Source organism: Corythoichthys intestinalis, chromosome 22 (genome assembly GCF_030265065.1).
Source record: "Corythoichthys intestinalis isolate RoL2023-P3 chromosome 22, ASM3026506v1, whole genome shotgun sequence".
Classification (NCBI taxonomy): domain Eukaryota; kingdom Metazoa; phylum Chordata; class Actinopteri; order Syngnathiformes; family Syngnathidae; genus Corythoichthys; species Corythoichthys intestinalis.
In genome coordinates, this window is record NC_080416.1 from 33,992,099 (window position 1) to 34,003,344 (window position 11,246).

Genomic DNA, 11,246 nt, shown 5'->3' on the forward strand with positions numbered 1-11,246 from the left:
GCCACCCAGTTTCCCAAAATCAAGAGAGAGTGGGTCGAGTCATATGATGACAGAAGTGATGCGGTGTCCAGCGATGACGACTGAAGAGATCCTATGAGGCCTGCCAGATGCTGAATTTCTTCCGTCTGCGACATCAGATGACGATGATTTAGGAGAAATAAATGTAGCAAATTTTGATGACATGAAATCATAAACTAGTCATATATACAGTACACATTTTTTAAAAGAAAAATCAAGTTACCTTCATATTTTAATGAAAATGCATTGTCTTTGTATAGAGAACACTTCATGCTACAGAAAAGAGTAAATACATATTTCCCACTGCCATTATCATTTTTCAATGTTGCGCTAGTCCGTTGCTATCCTAACTTTGTGTTGCTTACTAAAATTATGCTCTTTGATGTGTGCCGTTGTGTGCTTGGTATAACATGTTGTGTCACAATCTGACAACGAAAGCTCATGCTGATTCAACATAAACCTGGTATCATTTATTATTGCGGGCTATTGAATATTTTTTCAGAATGTAATATAATTACAATATATTATATACCAATAGAATACATTAAACAGTCAACAAAATGTGTCAATGTTGTTAACAATTTATGGTTTTATTTTTTTAATGAAATTCATGCCCCTGTCAGTGCTTCAGCCTCCGCAAGTTTGGCTCTCACGTCTGGGATCTCCTGATGACACAGGCATACTCTTGGAAGGGTAATTACTTGACGGTTTACAGCAACACCTGGAAAATAAAATGGTTTTGTCATTTATTTTGAAATATCAATAACATATCATTCATTTAGCCACATTTGGGCTAGCATTATCATATTTAGATTGGTAGGAGCTGTCCCATTACCTAAAATCCAGTTTTAGCTATGTGTAGAGCATTCATTTAGCCACATTTGGGCTAGCTTGATCATATTTAGATCGGTAGGAGCTGTCCCATTACCTAATATCCAGTTTTAGCTATGTGTAGAGCATGGAAAAATATACAACCATGTAATCGCATTCTAATAAAAAAATCACGATGCTGGACTTACCACTCACTCTCCCGTTCGTGAAGTGTCGAGCTGTCAATTGGCGTCATGACGCCATCTGCTGTGTCAAGTAAATCGCTGTCATCTGACGCCTCAGGTTCAAACATGTAGGGATTAATTGTAGTTCATCTTTCCTGGGAGCCTTTGCCATCGGTAGCGTCACGAAAGAGCGATCCTGAATGGTTACCTTTGGTGGAAATATCACTGACATCGTTGTTGCTGCTATGTTAGCTGTGGGTAGTCTTCTGTTGCCTACGTCACACTTCCGGTTTTGCGAAGGGACCATTAACGGAGTGCAAAAAAAATAAAAAAACGCAAATTATCCTTACAATTACGTGTTGATAATGTCATGGTTGTTTTGACGAACTTGTCCCAAGTTTATATTCATAAAATTACACCAAAATCCGGAAAGGTCTTCAGTTCCTCTTTAAATGCTGTGATCTGTTTTTTTTTTTTTTTTTTTTTTTTTTTTAATATATACATCTGAAAGTATACTGTTTTCATTTGACTTCAACCAGGAGTGACACAAGAGCCAATAAAAAGTTAATAATAATAATAATAATAATGCATTTTATTTATAACCCGGGGTGCACATATTTTTTTTGCCCAGGTTCTCAGAGGAGGACCTAGAGATGTGACTTGGTCCTCATTGAGCTTGAGAGCCGACCCGCCTGATGCGATAAAATTATGACAAGCTTTAGTTAGAGCCAAATACCTTTTATTAATTATATTAACAATTAATGCCTGATTAACATCAACTGGCACAACAAAATTGCCATTACTTTGAAGTGAAATGTAAAGAAATTATTTTATTTCATAAAAGCAGTACTAGTTCAAAATAAAGGGCATTATGCGGCTCCCACATTAACTCCAAGCCTTTGTAAAAGTGGGATGTCCTCCTCCTCATAAGAGCTCATTGAACGTGCATGTTTAGCTTTGTGAAATGCGAGCAAAAACACGTTTGTCAGTGCATGGCGCTGCTCTTCATTAACTTTATTCCGCCACTTGTCCATAGGGCGAGTGGGGTGCTGCCTGACATCGATAGTTTGCTTAATTGCCACATGGTCTGTTTTTTTCGTGCATTCCAAAGTTTGGATGGCTGAAATTCTTGGACCCTACATAAAATGCGCTGCTCTTATCAGCGATTCTCACGGCAAATTTTGTACCACATATCCGTGCGAGCATCATTTGCTTCTAGCTATGGTACCTCCTGCAGCCACTTTTCAGCAAAAGTCCTTTTTTCGGTAACTCCGGTGACGTCTCTGTCATCTGTCTGTCCTTTGACGGGGGTGGGGGAACACGGAAATAATTACTCAGTGGGGCCTGCCTCCGACATTTTGAGAAGTGATTATCTCGTGTCCGCCGCAAATACAGTGGTCAGCCATCGGTACGCAAAAGTGTATGGAAGCCGTTGGGGGCCAGCGCGTTTGTATACGTCCAGTACGCATGCGCGCATGAGGACCACTTATGTGCACCCCTGTTTATAACGCACTTTACATTTGGAAAACAAATCTCAAAGTGCACATTGGCAATTGTTTAATGTCTGACCGCTTGTGTTGCCTCATGATTCACAAAAAATATGCTTTGCGTCGCGATGCATTGCCGAATCAAACCGAATCGAATTGTGACCCTCTGAATCGAATCGAATCGTGGCCCTCCGAATCATAATCGAATCGAATCGTGAGGGCAGTGCCGATGCACCCCTCTACAAACGATAGCCCCAAAACATCACTGCTCTAGAGGAGATCGGCATGGAGGAATGGGCCAAAATACCAGCAACCGTGTGTGAAAAGCTTGTGAAGAGTTACAGAAAACGTTTGGCCTCCGGTATTGCCAACAAAGGGTACTTAACAAACTATTGAGATGTACTTTCGGTATTGACCAAATACTTATTTTCCACCATGATTTGCAAATAAATTCTTTAAAAATCAAACAGTGATTTTCTGTTTTTTTTTTCCACATTTTGTCTCTCATGGTTGGGGTTTACCCATGTTGACAATTACTTTTTATTAAAGTGATCCTCGATTTTAAAGACATGTAGGCTCTAACAAACCACAATTGTTCTCTTGTATTAAAATATGTTGTTAGAAACACATAAAATGTTAAATCAATATTTTATAATATTTAGTGCATATTTTGACCGATAGTTGGCGCCATGTTCTGCGGGCGCGGACTGATGACGTAGATGATATTTTTCCAATCGTGTAGCGTGTGTACAACAATTGTGTATTGCTGGCTTAACTCGCGAAGTAAAATGCCACGATGTGCTGCTTATGGATGCAATTTCGAGTCAAATGGAAACAAGGAGAGTGATGTGAGTCTCCACAAATTTTCTGTTGACAAGAAGAGGAGAAAGGTTTGGGAAAATGCCTGTAGACAAGCAAATCTTCCCAAACAACCAAGGCTTTGTTCTCGCCATTTTTCTCCTACCGCGTTTGAGGATTTTAGTCGACGACAACTAATGAAAGATCTCACCGGAGCGGCTAGATATAAGCGCAGACTAAAACCAAATGCTGTTCCAGCTATTTCCCAGCGCAAGAAGCCTCAGCCTGCTCGGATATCGAGTGAAATGCGCGCAATGAAGCGAGACAGACGAGACACTCTGGCCGCCCTCTTAAGCACCCAGGCCGCTTCTGTCGCTACAGCGGGAGGCGAACCTTCGGGCGTACCGCTAGTCACAGAGGAAGCTAATAATTCACCTCTACTGTCAGTTCATCAGGCATTAAGTGTGTGTGTTCAGTATTCACCTAATATGAGTGATGCCGCCACTCAAACTGATCAAAGCACGTCCAATGCAATTCATTCAATGCAACACAAATGTCCCAACCCCATTGATAAAGCAATAAATTCTCATCAACGCCGGAATGGCATACATGTGAAGTCAAAATCCATTTTAGGGGACTCCCTCTGAAAGCTCATCGCGAGAATGGCAAGAGTGCCAAACAGTAATCAGAGAAAAGGGTGGGTACTTTGAAGATACTAGAATATTACACGTTTGTAGTTATTTCACCTTTTCTCTAAGTACACAATTCACATGTGTGCATTTGTAGCAAGTTATAACAGAATTCACCGGCGGAAATTATGTTGGCACGTTGTGTGGTTTTGGGGGGGGGGGTACTTTGTGAAGGGAACAGCTGGAAATAACGTTACCTTCCGCGGGTCGCATGCCAGACAGACATTGCTATTTCTTGCAGCCAAAATGTCAATAAAACAACGCGGATTAGCTCCGTGGTTTGATACTCCGCCTCCTTCCCTAGCTCGCCACACATTAATAGTTTTATTGCCTTCAGTGAGAGTTTATAATGTCAATGGTCATGAAAATAAAAAGGCACGAATGCCAAGGTGTTTTGGCCTGTGCTGTATGTAAAGCATACGACAGCTCTGGATGCTAACAATCTACACAATTATATTGGAATAAGTTGTACTGTATGTAAAGCACACGACAGCTCTGGATGCTAACAATCAACATAATTACATTGGAATGAGTTTGATGACACAATAACTCACCTTGAAGATCTGCTGACAAAAACCTGAGTTCTCGACAGCATACGCTCTCTCGCTCCGTTGTCATCGAGATGCACTTGCCTCAAGCACACCAGAAGTTTAGCCCAACTCTTGCCTCATCAAGTATTTCTTGCTCTGCATTTCACCTTTGCTGCTCGTCTTGTGAACGACCGACAGTGCTGTCCTGCTCTTCACTTTTCCGCTCTGGTTCAAATTGGAAGGGACGAACCGACGACATGTTGGGATAGCTAATGAATGAAACGCTGAAGTCCGGCAGCGGGACTTGTGACGTCACAGCACTGCGACGTCAACAACCATGGCGAACAATCAGTTAAAATAATTTTACAAATTTTATTAAAACGAAAACATTAAGAGGGATTTAGTGTCAAATTATTATAACTCATACTAAGATGTATCTTTTAAGATCTACTTGTCTTAAAACTAGAGGATCACTTTAAGTAATATTTCTAACATTTTTAAGTGGGAGAACTTGCACAATTAGTGGTTGACTAAATACTTATTTGCCACACTGTATTTGGTGGAAAACACTCAGGTGACTTGAAGTTCCGCTCTGAGACCCCCAATTTGGCCAAATTTCAAAATTGTCTGATATGCATGTGTGATACATCATTAGAAAGAATCTCAATTTTCTGGGGGGAAGAAAAATTTTGAGCAGGAGGACATTTAAAAATAAATAAATAAATAAACAACCCTAACCCTAACTGGAGGCGAGAGCACGCGAGAGCAGAATTAAAGACGCCGTGATTTTAACGAAATATTATAGTGTACCTACCTTGTTTCGATCCAAAAAGTCCATGTAGCATGCAGGCCCAGATCTATGTTTACCCAACAGAGTGGGCACTAAGAAATCTTGAGGGAGCACCCCCAATGCAGGATTTTTTTTACCCTCTGCATTTCTCCGGGCTTGGGACCGGCGCAAGTAGGACAAAGGCTTGCGTCCCGCTGAGGCTGCATTAATTTTTGGGGGGTTTATTTGTTTTGTGTTTTTTTAATTTTTTTGTCATCTATCTACTTACTTTCGCATAGCAACGTGTCGCCATTTTGACATGGGGGCACACACAGGTCAACATCCGTGGACAACCGTTGTCTGAAATTCATATATTTCAGCTGTGTTTTACGTCTTTTTCCATAAAAACGTCTTAAACATGGCTCACTATTATCACGAGTCACTGCCGACAGACGCCAGGAGGCGATACAACTTAAAATTAGTGTGTATTGGCCTGCAAATCTGCCCATGCCAAGTTGCAGCTGATAGCTGGATAAACAATCCAAAGGAATTGCCTGCAGTGGAGTTCGGAAACATCTACAACTACCTCATAAAGTCACCCAGTAAGTTGACCTTTATCAATTACGTGGAATTTGTACTGTGTGGAACTAAGAAAACTGGAATTATATATGGAGTGATTATTTCTGCCATAACCGGTCATTCACCTCCAAACATTATTTAGCCATGAACACGTCACTGCAAAATAACCAATTCCCACCAGGCCAATAATATATCGATTGACCGATCAGAGCAGTTTACGGCAAAAGAAAAATAACGCTTTGCGAGTTGTCGGTTACGGTAATAATAACCACTGCCTAGTCTATTGAATCCTACCAGCTGATTGGGGCAACAAAAAAAATCGATTAAAGTTTACTCACTAGTAATAAAATGTCTACTGCAAACGTGAATGTGCCTGGATTTAGGTTCGCACTGGGGAGTGTGGCCCACGGAAGCGTCTTTTTTTACCTCTCCTTGATTGATTTGATTTCAGCCATTTGCTTGTCCTTTTCTTCTCACGAGGAAGAATGAAGAACTTCAAATGCGGGTCCGAACTCTTCCTTCTGTTACAAACCGCAACACTGCAACTTTTAGTCATTCCGACGGAAAAAAAGACCGCAAATAAGACAAAAGTTCAACGCGTTTGTACTACAATGCACGACATAGCAACTGCTTGTGTCTCGTGTTTTGCCCCCATTTCAATATGGCGACGCTTTGTTGTGGCTGGTGATGTCATTAATGTCCGGATGTCCGACTGCGAGAATGTGTCTGGAGGAGAGAGAGAGGCGCGCGGATAACAAACAAGGTTGGAAAAACGGCTTGTTTTGATGATTGCTTGTTCGGCGTGGTTGCGCAGTAACTGTTAATCCTGCAATAAAAAAGTAGGTGAGACCAACTCTCCGTACGTTCTCTATATCCAGTGCGACGCTACAATAGATATTCCTGACATACTGATTGGGATGGCACGACTCACGTCTGGGTGGGCCGTGCCCACCTCGGCCACCCCATACATCCAGCCCCGGTAGCATGTATCACTGAGTGTCAAGACACAGCCGTGAATGGCCACAGCCAGATTTTTGTTGGATTTTATGGGTGAAACATAGTGATATAACAAGAGTCACGATGCAGAAATCGCAGACAACAAGGAGTGATTGAGATTTCATTTTTCATATAGTTACCCTTTTAAACGTTTTTTTCCCATTTTTCTTTGTATGGATCGATTATTTATCATCTAACATATCAGGGAAAAGATATAAAAACATAGCAGGGCAGCGGGAGGAGGGATGGGCTGCGCTTGACCCCCCCGACCCCCCGCCCACCCTACCTCCCTCCCTCCCCGGGCTGGCTGGGTAGGGGCCGTGGCCCTGGGTTGGCTCCCGCGCGGCGTCTCCACCCGTCTGTGTGGCTGTCGCGCGTCAGGTGGGGCTCGCGTGCTGCTGGATGCGGTAGGGCATGCTCGGGATGGGGGTCCTGGTGCCGGGATTGGCGATGGGGCGACGTAGCCAACGGGCTTACATTCATAAGAGATTCACGTGATTACTGGGTTCTAGATCACAGAACTGATTTGTGTACACTCTACCTCTTTCAATCACTTAGCTTATAGACACCCCCACCCCTGTCCCCCTCTTTCACTGGCCAATAGGCCCCCACATGGTGTAAACCGGAAATACATCTCGCTGACGATGGCACCAGCATATTAATAATTAGTCTCGATCAGGGGTGTCTAAACTTTTTGCAAAGGGGGCCAGATTTGGTGTGGTAAAAATGTAGGGGGCCGACCTTGGCTGACTTTACGTAGAACAATATATTTAAGCAAATTTTAGCAAGCCATTCTGTGTGTCACTTTTGTTTTATTAATTTTTTAGTGCTGAAACGATTAATCAATTAACTCAAGTATTCGATTAAAGAAAAAAAGATTTGAATTAAATTTTGCTGCTTCGAGTATTCGTTTAATTAAAGCGATACACTGCCCTCTAGTCTGCCTCATTTCAAATGGCTGAATCCTGCTGCTCCATGTTAAGACCAACATAAGTTTTTGTTTGAGCTAATGTTTTTTTAATGCATTCGTAATTATTTAGTTTATTGCTATATTTAGCAGTTTTTTTTTTTTTTGTGGGAATATTTGTCTGAACCATTTGTCAAGAGCATTGTAACAAAAAAAGCGTTAGCGTTTTATAACATTTAAGCTAGCAGACATTTGCTATATAAGTTAGCCATTTTTCTTTTGTTGATCCTTATTTATTTTTTATACCTTTTGAGGCTCAACTCAGGTATTTTAATTTTTCATGTTGCTTATCCGATTACTCAATTGTTCGAACTAACTAGTTCATTGATTAATCAACTACTAAAATCATCGATAGCTGCAGCACTAATTTCTTTAAAAATTAATAATTTCAACAATCTCGCAACTAGCTTTTGTGGCGTTCTCTTTCAACTCTTGGCCTCTTGCGAAATACTGCTGCTGTAAAATCAAACTAGCTTCAAGTTGCTTCAATTTCTTGCTACGTATCTTCCCTGAAATCTTGTCGTACATGTCAGCGTGTCTTGTTTGGTAGTATCGCCTCACGTTGAACTCTTTAAAAACAGTGAACGTCTCTTTGCAAATGAGGCAGACACAGTAGTTGCGTATTTTAGTGAAGGAGTGGTCCAATTTCCACCTATCCTTGAAGCGTCAGCCGTCGCAGTCAGGTTTCTTTTTTTTGACTGTTGCCATTTTAGAAAATTGGGACTAAAGGGTCACACGGGGGAATGCTGCTTAGAGTGCTGCTGCCTTTTAGTGGGTAAATGAGGAGCACCATTTAGTGTGTAAGCTACCTCATATGCTGGTAGCAGTACTGCTGACCAATATATTAAGTCTGTGTGCAGGCCAGATGTTAATGATTTTATGACAGAGGCTGGGGGCCGGATGAAATTTGACCACGGGCCGCATTTGGCCCCCGGGCCGGACTTTGGACATGTCTGGTCTAGATGTTCTATGTATTTCTTGTTGCTGTTTGTGTATGTGTTTCTTTTCTTTCTTCTCTTGTGTTGCTTTTCTTCTGTCCCCCCATAATCCCTTCCTGTTTGCTGCTTTGTCATAATAAAAAGGTATTTTGAATGATCACAATGGGAGTATATCAGACTCTTAATGTGAAACATTAAAACTGTGCAGACAACCCTGGCACTTAGACTTCCATTCTCTGTGTCAAACAGCTGAACAGGACAGGTTTAAAAAAATAATAATAATAATAGTTCGGGGGCTTAATGCCCCATGTATCTAATATGGCAGTATATAAACATATTGTTCTATCAAACACAACATTTCTTTTGGCTTCAAATACTGCAGTTTCTTTTAAAGAGGAGTGTGAGAGCAGAAACTGCTTTTTCGGTCTTGTCTGTTTTTCGCCATTTAAATATAAATAAATATAAATATCAGCGCTGTACGACATGACGATATGCTGTATATTGTTGTTGTATATTGAATGTTAAAAAAAAAAGAAAAAAAAAAGTGGAAGCTTTACAAGAATGCATCTTTGTTTTTTCCGTAGAAAAAACTTTGGACAACCCTGCTGTTTATTTGTGCCCTGCGAGCCTCTAGCCAGATGAGAGTTTCTTTATTCGTCAACCAACAAGTGTAACGAAATCTTGAGCCCAAATGAGCTGGCCGCTCACCAGATATACTCAATCTCGACACCCAAAAGTTCACACCTTCTGCACAATTTACTCATCGCCCGCCGTTGACGAAGCTCGATGTCCGATTGAAAACGGGGAAGTTGCGGCGATATACGACATGTGTCTATTTCCAGATTTAATATCAAAGTTGTTAATTTTTGGCTCGCTATTCATCCATTCGAGAGCCACGCCTGTGTCACGTCAACAACTTGTGTTTTGGTGTGAATTGTGTCGCAAAGATGGTTAGAATGACGTTAGTAGCTTAATTAGCTCATTATCACTGCTAAATTAAAATCTGGCCAGGCAACATTCAGCTCTTGATTACGCACCGAGTACTGTCAGACAATCACTTGTGTTCAAAAGCTAAGGGAGTGGCAGTCTCATAATTACTACCTCGCCTGTAAGAGGGTGGGACGTGGGTCCAAGTCAGCCTCTTTATTAACCATAACCATGCGGATGAGAAGCGATATAAAACTTTGGAGTGGCCACAGTCAGCATCACAGCGGAGTTTCTACTTGCATTGATTCTGGTGAGTTCTTCAACGGTTTTCTCAGATTTTCTTTCGCATTCGCTAGAATGATGAGATTTGACACTTTGCCCATTTGTGATTGTGGAAGGCAATTGTGGTGAACAAACCCGTTAGGAAGCAAGTTTTTAAAATATCATTACAGTGGTACCGCTATTTATGAAAGTAGTTTCTTAACTTGAAAATTCTGTAAGTAGTGACGCATTTTCCATGTAAATGCAATCAACCGTTCCAAGATCTACAAAATTCAGACATAAATCTTTTATGATGCATGAAAATGCAACACATGTAACAAATGCATTTGGCGGAAAACACAGACAACACTGAAAAAGCAGTCTCTGCTCTTGCACTCCTCTTTAAAGGAAACCAAAGGAGCCAAAACAATTGTTGTGTTTGATAGAACAATACATTAATATGCTGCCATAGCAGATTCATGGCGCATTAAGCCCCTGAACTCTTTTTAATTTGTCCGTTTTACCCTGGAAACCCCCGTTTATAGATGTCGCGCAAACCGCCTTTGTTTCAACCCAGCCGTAAAACAAAGGTAATTAATTATATTTATTATTAAAATGTCTTTCATTTTTAGCTTAGAATATTTAATCGATGTCTAATATTTCATTTAAAAATAAAACGGCTTTAAAAAAATTATTCACTCGCATATTACGCAGATTACGTCAAAATGAAAAAAAAAATGGTGTCTGTAAAAGAGTCACGGATATCTGCCTCATAACTATTGCTTAATTGTATTTTTTTGTTACTGTCACATTTTATCTGATATGTTGGATGATAATCGATCCAAACAAAGAAAAATTGGAAAAAAACTAGTTTAAAAGGGTAAATATATGGAAAAGAACATCTCGAACACTCCTTGATGTCTGCGATATCTGCATCTCGACCCTTCTTATATTACCATGTTTGACCCATAAAATCCCCCAAAAATCCAGTTGTGGCCATTCACAGCTGTGTCTTGACACTCAGTAATACATGCTACATGGAGTTTTTGAATTGAAACAACGTAAGTACAGTACGTTGTACAAACTGGCAGCGTATCAAATACTTGTTCTCCCCACTGTACGTGATAATATCTCGTTAAAGTCATGACGTCTGTAATTCTGCTCTTTCATGCTCTCACCTCCTGATTGGGTTCCACTGTTTTTTTATTTTTTATTTTAAAAATGCCCTCCTGTTCCAAATTTTTCTTCCCCCAGAAATTGAGATTTTATGCTTTCCAGTGATGTATCACATG

At 40.7% G+C, this 11,246-nt stretch overlaps 1 long non-coding RNA gene across 1 annotated transcript; it reads right to left on the reverse strand.

Annotated features, from left to right (window-relative positions):
* Positions 1-232: 232 nt before the first annotated feature.
* On the reverse strand, positions 233-1,290 carry LOC130910194 (uncharacterized). The gene is made up of 2 exons (XR_009061831.1): positions 1,038-1,290; positions 233-739 (listed from the first exon to the last, which is right to left on the reverse strand). It is a non-coding gene; the product is annotated as an uncharacterized LOC130910194 (long non-coding RNA).
* Positions 1,291-11,246: the final 9,956 nt, after the last annotated feature.